We start from the raw sequence: 19,570 nt of genomic DNA on the forward strand, positions 1-19,570 counted from the left end.
GTTGAGTCTTTAGAATAGACTCTGGAACACAGCAAGTGTTCAACTTTTCTCTTTAAGGAGGAGATGAAAGTGGGTGGTCAGAGACTAACGTTGAGAGATGTGACAACATAGCTAGCTATTCTGTTCTAGGGTAAATAGAAGCAGAACTCAGGGGAAACTGCAAAACTAAGCATCAAGCTCTAGTCAGGTCAAGAGAGTTTGGCAATATTAGGTGTTGCCTAATATTGGGGATTATATAAGTACAATATTAACATATTAAACCATAAAATGGATAAGAACTACATACAAAATGCAGTGATAAATATTGAGAAGTTACTTTAAGAATAAATATTTTGTTAAAACATTAAGATTTAACTCAGCATGCTAAATTTATTTATTCCAGGCAATATTAACAGGATCTTAGGATTATATATGTGGCAATTTCCATCTGTTGGGCCAAATGAAAAAATATCTAATTATTAATAAAATTTGTAATAAAATTTAAATTATAAAAAATTCTGTCCCTTGTGTGTGAAAACGTCTAATAAACAGGGCTTTTTGGCTTCTGGCCTCTGGGCTTTCAGATATGGTATAAATGATAAAGGGCACTAGGAAACATCCAAAGAAGTTTTTGAAGACCGTATTTTTTTTTTAACTTAAGAAGTATTTATTAAGCACATACTGGGTGCCAGTGTAAGCCAGGCACATTCTAGGGAAAGCTACAGTGGATGTGCCCATCACTCTGGCACCCAATTCTTTGCTGGAATCCAGTCTTCTGGTTAAATATATAACATTACTCAAGCCTTGAAGGGAATTCAGATATTTATCTGTATCCATTCTCTTAGAGGGAGGACATCAAAAAAATTTTAAGCCAAAATTCCTCTTTAGTATTAACATGTCTGCAAACTGATTATTGTTTAGATCATATCTCATGGTTTTCAATTCATACTCAAAAAAGTGAGAATGCCTAAAGAATGTGAATGTATTGAATTTCTATAAACTTTGTCAGCCACAAAATATGGAACAAGCTATTTCTGCTCTCGTATGGAAGCTAGAGGCAGTTAATCCGCTGCTAAGGCTTCCCACATGTGGATTAAAATGTGCATTTCCCTACCACTAATTCTAATCCTTTTGTGAGATTAGGCCTGTGAGCCACCACCCGCCCCCCCCCCCCACCCACTAATTGCTAAACTTGTTCCAGTAGGTAGTCTAATCCCGGATTACAACTTAGTCTGAGAGTCATAACTGAAAGGGTACAGAGAGGTCATCCAAAAAAACCCATTGATGACACAAAAATCCCCTCAGCTGTGCCTCAGCCTGTGGCCACTCTACCTCCTTGGAATATCTTCAGAGATAGGTGTTTTTAATTTCTAAAAAGTTTTTCCTTACACATTATTTTTAATGTCTTGATATACTAATTTCCACTACTGCAATACACACCCCTAAATATAAACTCAAGCCCTCTTTCATATGATAGCCTGTCCAGCTTCTAAAGGCCACTCACAAACTGTGGGCAAAACATCCTGGTTGCTCTTCCTTGGCTGACCCTTGAGCTTTGAAAGACAACAATGTGCTCAAGACTCCACAGAGGTGATTTCTGTTTATTAGATTCTAGCAGTGTAAAGTAAGGTTAACTCAGGAAAGTAACAACGGCTGTATTCAGCCAGAATTACAGCTGTGAGCCAGTGCTTGGCTGTTTGTGTGGAGGGTAAAGCTAAATCACCAATCTGAAAGAATAATTTCCTCTTTTCTGATACTACTTGGTTTCAAAATTCCCCCAGGTATATTCAGATTTAACTAACATATTAAGTAAACTCCTATTCAGTTTCAATTACTATATAAGATACTTTCATATACATTTATATTAGCTAAGGAACCTAATTATCTGAGGAACCCTGAGAATATATGGCAAAAAGAGCTCTGATTTTCTCAAAGCTTCTGCTTTGATGCTGATAAAACCATCATATATAAGTCAGACACCATGATGAGTGTTTTTATATATTTCATTTCATTTCATTCCCAATTCCAGAGATAATTATCTTTACCTTCACTTTAAAGATAAGGAAACTGAGATTCAGGGAGTCTGACTTGCCTTCCTACAGCTAATAAAATCTACAAATGTAAATACACATCTATCAGATCTAGAGTCTTCCTTTCATTTAGCTTGGGGGTATCCATGGCTGACATCTTTATTAGTCCTGTTGCTTCATAAGAGGTAGACTTTCAATAACAGGATAACCATTTATGCAACCTGCTAACTTAATTAGGACTATCTGTGGCCAACATAAATGGAAACTAAAGAATAGGAAAGCAGAAAGTTCTTATTCAAAAGACAAGTACTATGTGATCATGCTTATATGTTAAATCTACAAAAAAAACAAAAACAAAACTCATTGCCCTGGCCTGTGTGGCTCAGTTGGTTTGAGTATCATCCGATAACCAAAGGATCACGGGTTCAATTCCCAGCCAGGACACATGTCTGGGTTGCGGGTTCGGCCCCTAGGCGGGGTATGCAAGAGGCAACTTATCACTGTTTCTCTCCCTCTCTCTCTCCCTCACTTCCCTCTCTGTCTAAAATAATAAGCATATCCTCAGGTGATAATAAAATAAATTAAAAATCAAACTCATAGAAATGGAGAGTAGATTGGTTGTTGCCTGGGGCCAGGGAGTGAGGGGAATGGGTGATAGTGATCAAAGGGTACAGACTTTCAGTTATAAAATGAGTAAGTTCTGGGCACCTAATGTAGAGCACTGCGACTATGGTTAACCATATTGTATTGTATACTTGAAAGTTGTTGAAAGTTAGATCTTGTGTTTTCATCACATATACACAAAAAGGTAATTATGTGAGATGATGGATATGTTAACCAAGCTTATTATGCTAATCATTTCACAATATATACATATAATAAACCATTGCATTGTACACTTAAATTTACCCAATGTTATATGTCAAATAAATCTCAAGCTTGGGAAATCTTATGTATTTAAAAAGTTTAATATACAAAACTATTATGATTTTTAAAAACCCTGTTTCTGTTGTACGTGTATATGTATGTATACTCAGTTATGACATACAATTCATTTTTAACTGTGAGTTGCATTTTAAAAGGCCTGAATGTCACTTAGAAGAATATGAGAAAGATGAACTAGAAAGAAAATATTGAAGATAGGAATCTTATTAAGAGACTACTACTCTTATAGTCCAAAGAGAATGAGGAACTAAATGAAGGAAATAGCAGCGAGTATGGAAGAGACTGATTCTAGGAATATGCAGGAAGGGGAAACTTAATTACCATTAGATGCCAAAGGGAAGGGACAAGGAAAGTATAGGGTGAGCCTCAGATTTCTAACTTTGATGAATAAGTGATTGATGACCATCTGCTCAAAGATTAAATAAAAGTGAGGAACAAATTTGGAGAGGAAAAAAAACAAGTGTGATTTCAATCACACCTATCAGAGATCTAAATAGAATATGCAGTTGGATAAAGATGTCAAGCTAAATACTTCAAGAAGCTGAAGGCATAGGTTAGGATGTTAGATGTAGACATTATTCTTTAGGCCAAGTATAAACTAAAAAGATTAGAGATTATATACAATGAACTGAGAAAAAAGAATCAGCAAAAACTCAAGACAGCTATCAGAAAAGTTGAAAAAAGAAAAAAAGAGAGTGCTTTTAAGAAGCCTTTTAAGAGCCAAGGAAAAGAAAAACAAGCTCCCAAATGGGAGCAGTCACCACTACTAAATGCCAAGAAATGTCAATAACATGAAGGCAGAAAAGCATTTATGGGTTTTCCAATTAAGAGGTAATTGGCAGCTTTTAGAACAATTGTCGGGGCGGAAGGCTGGCTGGGTGGCAGCTTTTAATGTAATTGCAGATAAGTAAAAGAAATTGAAACACAGGTTGTCAGATAAGGATATGAATAGTATATTATGCAGAAATACACATTCACACACCCTTATTTTCCCTAGTTCTGGGAAAATCTACTCTAACCCTAGACTGGTCAAACTGAAAACTGATACAACATATTACTAGGTTTAATAAATTAAGTTTTTGATTGAAGCAGTTTTCTTTAAACTGAGATAAGATTGACTTTTCAGTTACAGATAAAGAAAATTTAATGTTTCCCTTGGTTTACATTGATTTTTCTAACCTGCTTATAGTGACAATATAAAGGACTAATGGATAATGCGGGTTTTAGAATGAAATTGTAGATTTTTGACACCATATCTGCAAGAGTACTAGCTATGATATCTTAGACCTGTTACTAGCATTCTCTACTTCTCTGGCTCTTAATCTGTAAAATGGGGTGATATTGATAATAGCACTTTACTCTTAGGGTTTGTTGTTTTAAGTAATGCAATACATATAAAGGGTATTTAGGGTAAAGGGTATTTAAATAGAATATTAAATAATGCAATACATACAAAGTGCTTAGTTTTGCGCTTAAGCAATTAAAGTCCTAAAGTAATGTAAGTTGTTATTATTTTCCTGAGATCTCTTGAGAAAGAAAAAAGAAGGGACATTGATGCATCACTACAATTTGAATCATAAAAACTCTGCTGAAATAGAAATTGACTTCGAGGATTCAATATTCTTGAGGGCTCTCAAATGCATAGTTAAAATTCCAAGTTTTATGACTTGACTATAACACAAACAGTATGCACACATATTTAAGGTCATCCTTGAATTTTTTGAGGGCTTTAGTTTTTAGTCCTACAGTTGATGGTTATACCCTTTCTGTTAACTAAACCTTTAATTGAAAAATAGAGTATAATATTTCATAAGGTAACCACAATGCTTTTACGCTACAAAAATATGGTCCATTGCTCTGAGAAGCTCTAACCCTGCTTGCTAAAAATTGAGAGATGAAAGCAGGATCATGCAAAGAGTTTTCATCCCATCTTTAACATTTTTCAGGATTCTTTGTTTTCTTAAAATTACAATACTACCAAAAAAAAAGTTTTCTAACATATTACAATCAGTAAAAACAGGATACTTAGAAAATAAATTTTTAATTAGGGAAATTAAATTAACCTTGATTTAATTAGAAAAAATTAAATAAGAGCAGGGACATTAGGTGAAATGATAAGCTTTGAATATACAAGATACACACAATTTCAAAGGAAACCACAAATAGGTATAGTTGGTAGTCACTCAACCAAAGTTTCGATGAAGCTGTAAAGGTCTGTTATTCCCCAATTTCAACACAATGGGATGGTTGATGATTCAACTGTCATAACTGATCCCAGGGGAGAGGCCTTCAAGCCACAGCCTTCCCTCCATTTACTTTGGCGTGTATAAAACAGCTGCAATATCCAGGGCCAGTCATTTCCCACTGCCTATAGCAGCATCCTAGGAAAGAAACTAACTGGAAAGTTTGAGGTAAGCAAGTCTTAAATATCATTACAAACTAAGACACATATATTATATATATAATTGATAAAAAAGAGATATATGCATATCCTTTAAACTGTCAAAAGGAAAGTTATTGAGGTTTTCATGTAACGGTGGCTTGGGAATTTGTAAGCTAAGTCATTAGACAATCATTTGGGGTAAGTTTTTCTTAAAATTTCCACCCAGCCATACTAAAATAGTAAGTGTGTATTTTAGAATGGCCGTAAATAAATCTTGGTGGGGGTGGAGGGCTGGCAAGGTGGCACACTGTGATGGTTACAGGGTGAGGCTCATCATTTTGATTTTTATGGGTCTCAAGTCAGGAAACAAAGGGAACATGCAATACCAGATATTCTCTAAAGTATGAGCAATTGCCACTTTATTTGTAGCTTCATGTTTGACCTTTAAATTTTGCTGTAGTTATATTCCACTCTGTATCATGCTGATTTTAATATAAAATTGCTTGTGTTTTCTTATAAATTCTTGAATAAAATTGACGTTCCAGGACAATGCATCTGATTTGTTTCAGAGACATACATCCATATTTGCTATGGGTGCTGCAGCTTGAAAAGTAAAAAATTAAAATGTGGTAGTTGGTAATTATGCTATGTTCTGACTACAAGGCACAGTCTGGAAATCTGTGATGTGGTTTATTTATTCTTTTCTTAATATGGTTTTGAATAACCCTTGAAATCTTTAATATCTTCTTATCGTAAATGTTCAGCTTGAATTCTTTCTTCACTAAAATTGTCTCCTAAATTTAAGTGACTTGCCCAACATCAAAGAGCTTCGGTAACTTAACATACACCATACTTGGATGTTTTTAATTTATGCTAACATTTGGATTTTTCTGCTGATCTCTAGGCTATTTCAGTGTAAGATGAAAGTTCTTCTTTTGATCGCAGCCATCTTGGCAGCAACAGTTGGCCTCCCAGTAAGTATCCATTTCTACACTTCAGAGTAATTAGCATTATTTTATTCTAATGATGAATCCAATTTTTTTCCCTTCACACACACTGTATTCTATTTATAAACATGCCTAAAACCTCCTTTTTTAATATTATATTCTAGAAAACATTATAAATGATGTATTGTTCAACACATGGTTCAATTCCACATAGCTTTGGTACAGTGGAATCAGAGTCATTTAAAATATATATTAAGGCCTTTCAGAAAATGGTTCCTAGAATATATTATGGGCATTCAAATCCTGTATTTTTTTAAAAATTATACTATGAGAGAATATTAGGTAGTGGGCAGTCAAATTATTTCCTTCATACAATGTGTACATATCTCTCAGTTTGCATGCTTTGCCAGCATGACTTGAATTAATTTCACTGTTTGAGTTTCAGGTCACTCAAGGCCCAGAAAGAGAACCACGAAGTGTAAGTTACATTCCTATTTTAACATATAAGATTTCTATGAGAAATAGCTGTAACTGTGGTTAAAGATACTCCTTTATCCAAACTTCTCAAACTCTAGAGAAATCTTTAAAGAGTTTGTGTGTTAGCACTGAACAGTGGAGACTTCAGGGATTTGACTTGTGCTTCCATAAAGGGAATAATCTGGGCATCTCACATAACAGTGGGACCCACATTCAAACATGTATCACTCTGTGATAAATTGAGTTATAAAATCCTTTTCTAAAATTACCAAGCCTTATTTAATAAAGGCTCATAATTTCTCATGCCTTCACTCTGCTTTAACTCTACAAAGTCCATTCCAGGGAAAGTAAAATCATAATAATTAAAATTTGAGAGTTAGGAAATGTGCACAAGCACTGATAATCCCATCAGAGTTAAATTCACTAAACGATCAATTGGGGCTAAACAGTTAATCAAAAAAAAGTGTTTTTAGGAAAGGAAAGAAAATTTAAAAAGAAGGAGTTTTGTTTTGGGATTTGTTTATACTCATAAAAATATGAAACATATTTATTCACTTGAGAGAGAGGGAAGGAGGAAGAAAGAGAGGGAAACATCAATGTGAGAGGGAAACATTGGTTGCCTCCCATGTGTGTCCCACCCCACAACCTAGGCATCTGCCTTGACTGAGAATCAAACTAACAACGTTTCACTTTGCGGAACACCCAACCAACAGAGCCACACCAGTCAGGGCTCATAAAAATATTTTTATCTGAAAAGAAGTATAGCTTTGTGACTAAAACTGTAGTGTTAGGAATACAGAACTTGTTAAGGATATGGGTAGAAGATGGAGAGGTCAAGGGGAGAAAGAAGAAATAAAGAGGAGACTGTGTCCAACACATGGTTTGGGTAAAAACCTTGTATAAATGCAAAGGGAGAACTTTGATGTCCCCTCACCCACACCCTCCCCCTTGACCTTATAATTATAGAAGTAATTATCGGAAAAATTTGGCTATGAGTAGAAAGATACAAAAACATAGTTATCTCTACGAAATTTCCTAAAATTTTCTAAAATGATGTAAATTAATCAGATCCTTGTTTTTAGTACACATAGAAAAGGTAAGTGATTTTAGAGTTTCTAAAGCCTTTTACTTAAAGATGAAGACACCCATGTTAAAAGACTATTTTATATCTTTCCTTGTAAAGAGTAAAACAACCTCTTTAATTTCTTTTTTTTTTTCCCCCAACAGCTCAGTGTGAGCAATGAATCACCTTCACAGTTTTATGTGCCTCCTTACCAATATCCACCATTTGGCCAATATCCACCATTTGGCCAATATCCACCATTTGGCCAATTTCCACCATTTGGCCAATTTCCACGATTCTTCTATCAACGATATCCATGGTTAAGATATTGTTTCTTTCTTACTCCGATACCTAGACCTGACCCTACACCTATTAGTGGACAGTAAACAAGAATGAAAAGTCCCAGTGCAATTTAAGATGGAAATAGGTGGTAAGTATACAGAGGACAAAGCATGTGTTTGGTTTTTTTAAGTTTGTTGTCTGTAGATTGGAATGCATCGTTCCATGAAAAAAAAATTTATGATGTTTTCACTTAGGCATTCTAATTTATAATTTGTTTCAATCTTTTTCTCTGATAGAGATTGTTAGGGTCTCAGAGATACATACACATGTCCTTCCATGATCATATCAACATAGCACTTTAAATCCCTCATTTGCTGTGACGTAATAGAAACAAATGCTTTCTTATTAAAACATTTTTACAAATATTTTTTATCATTTTTCTACTATCATCACCATATAGATATTTTGGGGCTGAATCAGAAAGCTAAAGAAGGCAAAATTTTAAGCAAAGTGGAGATCATAATAGGTGAACATGTGGATCTAGGATCTAAACTTGGCTTCTACCTATTCCATAGAAAATCATGTATTTTTCTAATTATTAATAAAACCCCAAACCTAGTTTATGATTCTATTATAAGTCACTAAGTCTATTATGAGTCATTCTATTATAAATATCTTAAAGGCTGAATGTTCCATTTGTAGTATGGATCCCTGTCATCTTACCATATCATAAACAAAGTCGATGGCCTGTCAACTACCAGATGCATTGAGGGGAAGTAGACTATATGAAAGATACATTAAAGATTACATTAAGACCAAAAGAACTATTATGTTTCCTAACTTCTAGAAAAAAATCATTTAATACCTACTGCTAAAGGCCTCTGTCTCCCTACTTGTATTTACTCAGTCTTCTTGAGCAGAAAGTTTCCCAGTTCTTAAATTAGATGTACTTTTGAGCCAATATTAGTAATTAAAAAGCAAAAAATTTACAAGTTCACAAACAAATGACCCATTAGGATTAATAATTGTATGTCTGTCATTTATTTCAGGTCATTAAAATGGAATGTGAGCCACTCTGAAGAATCATTAATCCTGTTAATAAAAGAAAAATAAATACAAATAAAATTACATACAAGTATTCTCTCATCAAATTTTTAGTGGTCCTATTTTGTGAACATAAAAAAGAAGATTGTGGTTTCCTATTTTCTAAATGTGTTACCAGTAGTAATACAAAATTAATTATAAACAAGTTTTAATATATCCTTCTTGATAAATAAACACTCTAAGGAAAGTATGGGGAATGAAGGTAACCAAAATCAATCAGCCCTGGAAATACCTTGCTTACAGTATATTCAGCTGCTCATGCTCTGTAGTTGCGCTGATTGTATTAATAGAGCCAGGGGTTGATTTAATTGAATTCAAAAGAATATGAGTAATTGACTCTCAATAGCTCAATTAAATCTATAATTTAGTCACAGTAGGGTATTAAGCTTGATGCATTGGTAAAGGACCTCAAAAGCAATCAAGTACTATCTCCAACTTCAAAAAGCTGATAATGGGTGAGATACTAAAAACAGCATTTTTATCATCCTGATAGGTTAGAAAGTCCTTTTTTTTTTTCTTTTCTTTTCTTTTTTTTTTTTTGGTTGGTTGTGTTTTGTTTTCCAAAGGGGAATTTTTATTACCTTTATGTACAGAAAACTCAACAGTGTACACTTAGCCCAGCCTGATAGCCATTTCCTTAGCTTTGACCTTTTCTAGCTTGGCAATGCCAAGCTACAACTTTGGACTGAGGACATTGCCTCCTTAGTGGTAGCAGGTCTCATCATCTCCCTCGTTGTAATTGGCCCAGAGAGCTTCCACCAGCTTAGCCAGCACTCCTTTGTCTTCTGAGTTAACCTGTGTGAAGGCAATGGTGGTACAGGTCTTCCTATAGACTAGATGCCCCAGCCTGGCCTTCCCCTTTATGATACAGTAGGGAAACCCCATCTCCTGGCACAGGGTGGACAGGAAGACAACCAGCTTGATGGGATCCACATCATGTGTGTGTTGCAGCCTCCCTAGGCTGGGTAGCTCCACTCAAGACTCAGGTAAATGGAATAAGATGTGTGGAGCCGTGGGGATGCTTAACATGCCTTTATTCGGAAGAGTCACACAGACTACAACCCTGTGTCTCTGCCAGGGCCTAACTCCCTCTCTCTGTCTCTCTTTCTCTCTCTGTGAGAAGTCCCTACCTCCTTAAGTACTAGCACAAACAAAGCAGGCTTCAAGCCAAAAAGTGAGGTAACCTAGCATAAGCTGCGCATGTGAGCCCACTCAAGGCTGCAAGGCAGTTTATCGCACCCAGCCTCAAGGTTCTGAGAACACTGCTTTATCAGACTCCTTCAAGGTTGTGAGAAGCTGCTCCCTCTAGTTACCCAAACATCTGGGTGAGGAAGCCAGACCGTCTCCACTTACCCTACAAGGTGCCATCACTACCAGCCAGGCCATCTTGTTCTCCATCAGGGTGGTGACAATGTTAACCCCTGCTAGAAGAACAGGCGGCATCCTGGTGGTGGCATCCCCTTTGCCAGCAGCCCAGGCCAGCAATCTCCCCCTCTTCTCTTGCTTTGTCTTCATTTGGTACTTATGGGCCAACTTTAGTAGCTGCATAGCTGTTTGGTGTCCAAGACTTTGGTGAACTGGTTAATGGCAGGAGGCACTTTCAGACGCTTATAGAGATTGCACTTTGCCCCTGCAGCCAAATGTAGTGGAGACATTTGACAAAGTGGGGGAGGTCCCTTTTGGGCTGAATGTCTTGTCCAATGGGAAATTTTTAGGCTTTGTCTCAAACAGCGGATTTACCACCCTCTTGGCCTCTTGCTTCCTCACAACAGCAAAGGCTGTCACCGTCTTCCCGTTAGCCTTCTTTTCCTTTGGCATCTTGGGTGGAGGGAGGAGAGAGCCAAAGTCCTTTCTTTGAGTCATTATATCATCAAATCTGTACTTAATCTTTGTACAGTAATCACATTTCAAGGTGGGGAAACTGAAGATCATGAAAGCCCTGTGGACCTACCCAATCATAGATCTAGTATGTGGCAGAAAAGAAATACAAAACCAGGCTGTTCCAATGCCTATGCCTTTGTTTTAGCTGTTCACTAGATAAACAAATTCTGAGTCCAGGGCTGTGTGATGGCAGTGCCAAAGACTAGTTAACTCCATCTGTTTTCACTTTATTTTAGGAGGAAAAAATCAAACCAATGCTAAAAAAGGAAACAGCCACCCACCTCCTCCTCTGTTGATCTTTCTGCCACACTGCCACCAGTGCGATCTTCTAAAACTTGTGTTTCTAACGTGCTCCAATGCCTTGGAAGGCTTCTTATCGCCTACAATATAAAATCCATTTCCTTCTGCATGGCATTCAGGGTCTTCTACATTCTAATCTTGAAGTTCTTTTCAAATTCCCCTGCCACCAGCCCAGCCTCCCTAACAGCCCTGCTGTCACGCCAGGCAAGTGCCGCTCCCATAACAGGCCTTCGCTCTCACACAGCTGTGCCTTCGCTCTTCACTGAATGTCCGTTCCTGTGTTTTAGTGTGTAAATCCAATTTATCTTTCAAAGCCCAAATCTAATATTATAATTTTCACGAGACACTTTCTCCTATCTCTCCAAACACAAGGAGTCACTCACCTCTTTTACCCTTTCCCACAGCATTTTGTTTTTTACTTATGTATGAATCTTATTACATTTTACCTTCTAATAAATAATTCATTTATATTTCTATATCTTTCTTGAGGAGACTGTAAGTTCCTGGAATATCACAATAATATAATGATTCCCCAGTACTTAGCAGAGCAGAAGGTACTCAGTGAATATTTGATAAATGAAATATATAGTAAAATTTTCAAAAAACTATTTTTTTCATGTCACTGACATATCAATGTATAAGTTATTAAAAAGATTTCTTTTCATGAGAGAAAATAAAAACTTCTTAAAATCAGTATTTAAATGGTAACAGTTCCTTCTTACTCAGTTACAACATTAGCACCCATACTCTGCTATTGAAATTGTAGGACCCATAAATGTCAAGTTGTGAATAAAATTATTTGTTCTAGGACAATGTGAGCATTGTCATATATATATATATATATATTTGTGTCTTAAAGATTTAACATTTGTGCCAGCTTTTGAAAAAAGGCTTTTACTTTCACAAATATATTTTCTCTTTCATATAAAGTAAACACACATAGCAAAAGCTTTGTGAATTTTATTGAGGGACAAATTGTCCTGATCATCAGTTCCCATAAATCCCATAATAAACACTCTAGAAACAAAACCCTGAAGGAGGAAAAGGGAGCAGGTGGTGATGAAAATAAACTGTCTTGTGGTATATTACAAAAGTCATCCAACAAGATTGCACAATGAGCCTTCCATTGTGTCACAATGGCAGCCTTTGTCCATACATATAAATTATCAGGAAATTATAAAAATTCTCTTTGAACAAAGATTACATTTCTCCACCTAAGTTTAAATTGTTCAAAGCTGAGACCCTTAGCGTCAATGAGGGAACCTCTGCCCTGACCGTAAGCTGGCTGCGAATCAAGGTCGGCCTAAGGAGCCTTTGGCCTGCTTTGCACCTGAAATTAACTGCTGTCCCCCTGGGCCATTTCCATGGATTAGAGGTTTCTCAAAGAATAAATATCCATTCTTTGGTATCAAAGTCAGTGATCCCAGTTAAAATTATGGGAGGGACAGCAAGAGGATCAAACTGTCCTCAATATAATTTGATAAAGTGATTTTATAGGGAGCATTTCTCAACCTGACAGCTGACAGATTAGAGGTCACTGCATGACTGAGGAAAGGAAGTAATGGGAGACCTAGGGGAAGAGGCATAAAGAAAGTAGGAAATCAGAGCATGAAAAGTAGCCAAAGGCAAACCTTGGCAACTCTAACTTTGGGGGGACCAGCTCTATAATTTATTGTCTTTCCTCTGTGTGCGTGTGTCCTGAAGTCTTTGATATATGTCTTTAACTCTCATATTAGAACTTTTATTCACCTCAAATTATGTCATTGTAACTTTGGGGGGGGGAAAAGAAGACACTGTCAATAACTTTTAATCACTAGATTTGCGAAGCAAATATATTCTATTAAAATTAATCAGCTATCCCTCCACTGGATTTGGGAGACATCATTCTTGGTCCTGACACCTTTGGTGGTTGTAAGTGGTGGGACGGTTTCTCAACAAACCAAACGACCAAAGCTCCATTTTCTTTTGTAATCAAATGGTTCATGGGGATAAGACCCACACAAAAGCATGCTTCCCAAAGTGTGTTTCTTGAGGCATTATTTTCACCAAAGGACCCCCAAAATAAATATTTATCCTCAAATAGCCATTTGAAATTTATAGTATATGTACATATGTATGATAAAATTCTTGAGAATGCCAGTTTAATGAATCATTTTACTTAACAACATTTCCCAAATTAAACTGACAATAAATGATCCCCATCTAAAACAGATGATAAAATTAGTGTGTCCTGGAATACACTAAACTATTTTAAAATATAATCAGTTATAAAGTCATTAAGCCCCACTAATTGTTGACAAAGATTTCTATGGAAAAGTAAACAGAGCGTTAAATTCATCTCTACTATTCTGTTAGTTCCTTTGGGAGAAGATTAACATGGCTTCCATATAATCTTTCACATTTTATTCATTCTCCAAAAATATATATACTTATTTTGTGCCAAGCATTGTGCTAAAATCTAGGGATCTGGACAAATGATTTTTCTTTTACCTTTAAAAATATTATAATCTGGTGAGGGGAGATAAACGTGTGTGTGGTTTCAATAAATAAGTGCTCCAATAAAGCATTTACAGAGTTGTTAATTGTTTTTAAACCAGAGAGGAAACAAGTTCTGCCTACACAAATAGAAAAGGCCCCACAGTTGACTTTGAGCTGCATCTTAATGGATAAATATGTTATTGACAATTAGGTAAGCACAGACTAGTGGTTCAACAGATGTTTACTGGACAGGAAGCTCTGTACTCAAGTTGATTTTTTTAATGACATTTAGCTTCATTGGGCAAAGTAAATTAGAGCAAAAATGGGAATCAAATAATTTAAAATCTATTCCTAATGAATATATGAAATTCTTTTAACCTTAGGAGTAATTTCTGACCTTAGAAACAGAGGGAAGATAATAAATATTTTAGTAATATTTTTGTTCAGTACATACATTTCTGTTCATTTTTTATAGATACAGCAGATATCCTCTGATGAGCTGATATTTATTTGTAAATGGGTAAGATATGGGAGAGAGTATTTTCTCAAAATTCCTTGCCAATTCAGTAATATCCAGGCAGATTTGAAACTTCTGGCCAAAGCTGGGTCAATCCAAGGTAGCTGAAGGTGTAGTTAATGTCAATAGAACAATGCGAGGCATTGACAATTGATGTGCCCCTCCCTCCAGTAGCTAAAAAAAACCCTAATTTCTCTCAACTACCCAAGATTTTCATAGGGGAATAAAATAAAATCACATTGAAATCTAGCCACAATCTCTACAAGTGCTCAGCTAGAGCTCAGCTTCCCTGACAGTTGAGGGGAAGTTAGTTCTAATGCTCCCACAGAAAAGTCAATTCCAAAAAACACATCTCTTATTTACATATATCAGCTTTCAGTGGAATAAATTCTAGGAGAGACAATATGCCAGTTTCCCTTAATTCTTCATGACTAGATTCTGACTTCATCCAGAAGAAAGTAATGATTTCTAAACCCTCTTCCATGTAAATAATTATTTAGGTGCTTATTAACCATGCAGATTTCTAGGGACATCTGTTCCCTAAAAATTAGGACTTCATAATGTAGGGTGAAGCAAGAATTTGCAATTTAAATAATTCAGATAATTAAACATTTTTGCAAAAAAAAATAAACCATTTCTTTCTAATATGTGCCCGACTTAGGTGTATGCACTGAAAAACACATCTTCTAGTGGAAGAAGAATAAGAATGGTAAATGAACCCATATAAGTTTTAACAATCATTGCATATTTTGGTATATTATGAAAAATAAAAAGTGATGAAGGAAAAAAATGAATATTTAGATAAGATGCCAGAGAAAGAGCCTCTAAGAAGAAAACATTCAAGCTGAAACCTGAATAATATAAATGAGACACTAATGAGAATAACTGGGGTAAGAACATTTCACAAACTATGAACAAAAGTGAAAAGTTCTTAATTTGGGAAAGGCTATTGAATCTGCAGATAGGGAGAGAAACTGCAGTAGAAGACAAGGTAAGAGGAATGAGGAGAGACTAAGTTATACAGAAACTAATAGGCACTGATAAAATATTTGAAATTTATGCTAAGTGCTTCGGAAGGTTTTAAGCAAGAGAATAATCATATAAGTAATATGTCCAGAAAATAACATTTTAATGACTGTGTGCGGGGTAACTGCCAGGTGACAGAGTGAAAATTAGTAATACAAGGAAGGAAACTATTGGGATAGTCAAGTGCAAGATGCTACTGGATAGGACTGACCAAGGCAATAAAGATAAGACTAAAAAATGAATGCAGATTTAGGCTGTGTTGTTAAGATAGGGCTTATCGTTTTCCTAATGAATTCTTGGGAAGAAGGAGACAAAAGATGACAAAAGAAAGCCCATAGGATTTTCTCTTGAGCCACTAGGAGCATCATGTTGTCATTTACTACAGAGGAAAAAACTAGAGTAGAACTTGGTTGAGAAAAGGATATGTTTGGAGATCAAATAGTCTACCTTGTTCATGATACATTTGTTGTGTCTATTTCACGCAAAAATAGAGATGTTAAAAGAACTATTTGATACCTGAATCTCCAGTGAAGTTAACAAAATGTATATAATATTTAAAGATATATGAATGGAGTAGATCAATTATAATAAAACTCAAAATAGAGAGGAAAAAAAGGTAGAAGGGTAATAAACTCAGAAAGATTCCTTGAAGTTTTCCCAAGTTGAGAGTTTTAGGAATATAACAGGAGCCAAAGGAAAATTAAGAGCAGCCAATAATTTGAGAGAAAAAACAAAAGAAGAAATCATTACAAGTGAGAAAGACCAATCACCACGCCAAAGGCTGCTCAGATTGACTAAAGTAGTAAATAGTAGCATTGGATTTGGCCACATGAAGGTCATTGTTGCCCTGGCTATCTACTTTGAGTAGCATGAGATGAATGAAGGACCTATTAGGGTAAATATGACAGTTACCAATGGTCCTAGAATCATAACAGATAAATAATGCTTTGTACAAATTAAAAGTTTTCTTGATTACTTGTATGTTTTCAATCTGTTCTTACAATGAACCTAGATACCCTGGGATCCTAAAAGTTACTGAAGTGTGAATTTACATGTTAGGTGATGCTAAATTCATAATGACACTTATTCTGTGCTCCAGATGGTATGAAATGTCTCCTCGTGGCCTCAAATGGATCTCCCTATCAACATTCAGCAGAAAGCATGATCCCTTCACAAGTTCTCTGCAAGCAGAGAATGTGATTGTCTACTATAGTTTTCAAAGGGACTTGTGTTTAATAAAAACTGTATAAGTGTGTGCATTGTTTATTTAACTGAATTATTTATGAGAGAAAAATATGATAATCCATTTTGTTAGTGTTAAAAAAATGTAAGAGCATTTTATGCTATTTTCCTATGATTTTTACATATAGCAATGGTTTCCAAATTATATACATTTCTGCACTAAAATGTTAATTTTATGATGCCTTAAAAATTAATTATACAAGAATTTATGTTAGCCATTTACGTTAGAACTATTGTCATGAACATCATTGTACTTCAAGCCCACAATAGAGTATTGAGATCAGCCTGGTATTAAGGAAGTAGCTGAGAAATAAAAGAAGACGGAAAAAAATTAAAACATGCATATGAATACCACCAAAAGAAGAGAAAATAGACATTAAATACATACCAGATGTAAGAAATGTTAACAGAATAATAAAAAATTGCTACAAATAATGTATATTGATTTAATAATCATCATTTCACATATCACAATATGTTTACTTCATAGTGCTTGAAATGTGAATGTGGGAACCCACAATATCCTCTTACCCAGTTTCACTGTGTGAATAGTTATGTAAATAGACACTGATTATCAGGATCTAAACAAAAAGAAGCTGTAGCTTAACTGAGAATCCCTGCTGGTCTCCCTCTTCCCAGGGATGTTTCAATAGTAGGCCATGACACTGAAGATGAATATGTGACTAGATCAAGGTTGGTGAATCAGTTCCAGGCTACAAACATTCTAAATTTTGAGACTTTGTTCAGCACCATCTTAACATCTTGAGATTGTTTTATCATGGGACTTTTGATTTCACTGTTGTTTTTCTTTGGAAAACAGCAGGGTATCTAAATAGCTCCAACACAGAATTCACCTAGCTCAACAGCTGTCACTCAAAATGCTTTTGCTCTCTTAGAACATACCTAAGCTCAATGTCACTAGTAATCAAACAAATTAGACTTGAGTTTCACAGGGCCAGGATCTTTGCCTGGTTTAGTTATTAATTTATCCCTGATGCCTGGAACAATACCTAAAATAATTTAAGCGCACAAAAAATAATTCCCAGCCCTGCAAAGTACCCAAGAGAGCCAGGTTTCTGTTTAAAGTAAATGGGTGATCCTACTATAAAAATGGTTTTCTTTTGGTAAAGGGAAAGTTTCCTAGCATTCCCAGGTAAAATATATTTTCCTTTAAAACAATGTCTTAAAAGATGTTCTGTGTCTATGGTAATTGTAAATAAAATGAAGATTCAACTGACAACAATTTCATTCTACAGCTCTACATCAATGATTGAGAAATTACCATGTAGAATAGAACACTATCATAATTTGGAAATTGACCAGACCATAACCTTCCAACTATCATTTGACCATCACAACCACAGGAAAAGGGTGTGACTAAACAGTCCGAATAGAATGGCCCATCTTATTACGCTAACAGCTTTCTCTGAACAGTAGAAACCAACTATTCTGAGAAATAGAAAATCTGTACAAACTGGGTAAACATTCTAGGGTTCTGAACATTGTTCCTAACTTGCTAAGACATGAAATATTTCTGAGAAAAAGACAGGAATGTAGAAACAACCACAATGCTAATATTATTTCTTATTTGTACTGGCAGTCCTACATTGATTCCTGTAAATACACCAATTACCCAGGACTTCACAGCTAAATTCAAGGCACAGTTAATATTTTTCCAAGAGAAATGCAAGCAAAAAATATTCTTTTCTAAGTTATCTAGGCAAATTGCTTAATAAGTTGTATTTTACAAAAATATCTCCCATATTGGTGGTTTTATGATGTATACTATGTAAGACAGAAATGCCTGTCCTTGAAATGGAAAAATTATCCCCATTTCAATAATTTAATTTTATACATCCAAAATGATTCATCTATGCTATTAAAATTTAAAAATCTGAAAACAACTTTGATTCATAAAAGATTGATAATCAACACATTGATTGCTTATTTATTGAATGCTTATACCATGAATTTAAAAATATATGTCACAGCTCAAATGCAAGTGAGTTCCTACTTTATACTAAAGTATTTAATATAAAATACTTTGGATTTACCTTGTAAGAAATTGCATTTGGATGTGTAAGAGATGGTAACTTTTCTAGTATTTAAATATAATAGTTGTAATTCTGGAAGGAAAAAGCCCAACTACAGCTCATAATATATGCAGGGTTGCCTGATATACAGATTTTTAAACTAAAAAGAAACATTTAAAATATGAAACTGTTGTGGCTAGCTGTTTTTCATTTTAACAATAGTTTTAAATTCAAACAGATGGGATTAGTTGATTAAGAATGCAATTAATATTTTTTAAAATGCTTATATATCTCTTTATAAAAAATAAAAATTCTTTAAAAAGTATTAATAGTCTCTTTTCAACCTTTATGAATAGCAACTCTATTTTCCCCCTCTCCATTTCATTAACTAAGATTGACCCAAAGATAACCCTGCTGTCATCAAATCTTTCCTTTTTGTCATCTTCCTTTTGGGTAAAAAAAACATAGGAGGAAAATAAATTGCATGATGCAAGACAGTAATGCCCTTTAATTGGTCTTCAGTTATTTACCTTGAGTCTTCTCTACAGTTAGGAGGTCAACTCAACCTACTGCCAAGCAAGACCCAACAGACACAAGGAAAGGTAATTATATTGAAACATCAAGAGAGAATGATTCGTTTTCACACTAGTTTGTGATAACAACACCAAAGTTATTTTAGAAGTACATTTTCTTTTTTTGAGCTTTAAATTGTTAAGCTTGAATACATATTGACATTATTTTGACATTAGTTTCTAACCTAAATCTTAAATTTTTATGGTATTAATATCAAATTTATTTTTAATTTTACTTTGGGTTAAAGTCAAGGTTTGACACTAGCTAACCTACTGAAGATGATGTAAATTCTAAAAAAAAAAAAAGGTGC

The 19,570-nt window shown here is 35.0% G+C and overlaps 1 pseudogene; it reads right to left on the reverse strand.

Annotated features, from left to right (window-relative positions):
• Positions 1-9,822: 9,822 nt before the first annotated feature.
• LOC129083724 (60S ribosomal protein L7a-like) lies at positions 9,823-11,028 on the reverse strand (annotated as a pseudogene).
• Between the last annotated feature and the right edge of the window lie 8,542 nt (positions 11,029-19,570).

Source organism: Pteronotus mesoamericanus, unplaced genomic scaffold (assembly GCF_021234165.1).
Source record: "Pteronotus mesoamericanus isolate MK-2021 breed Mesoamerican mustached bat unplaced genomic scaffold, CSHL_Meso_final contig_130, whole genome shotgun sequence".
Classification (NCBI taxonomy): domain Eukaryota; kingdom Metazoa; phylum Chordata; class Mammalia; order Chiroptera; family Mormoopidae; genus Pteronotus; species Pteronotus mesoamericanus.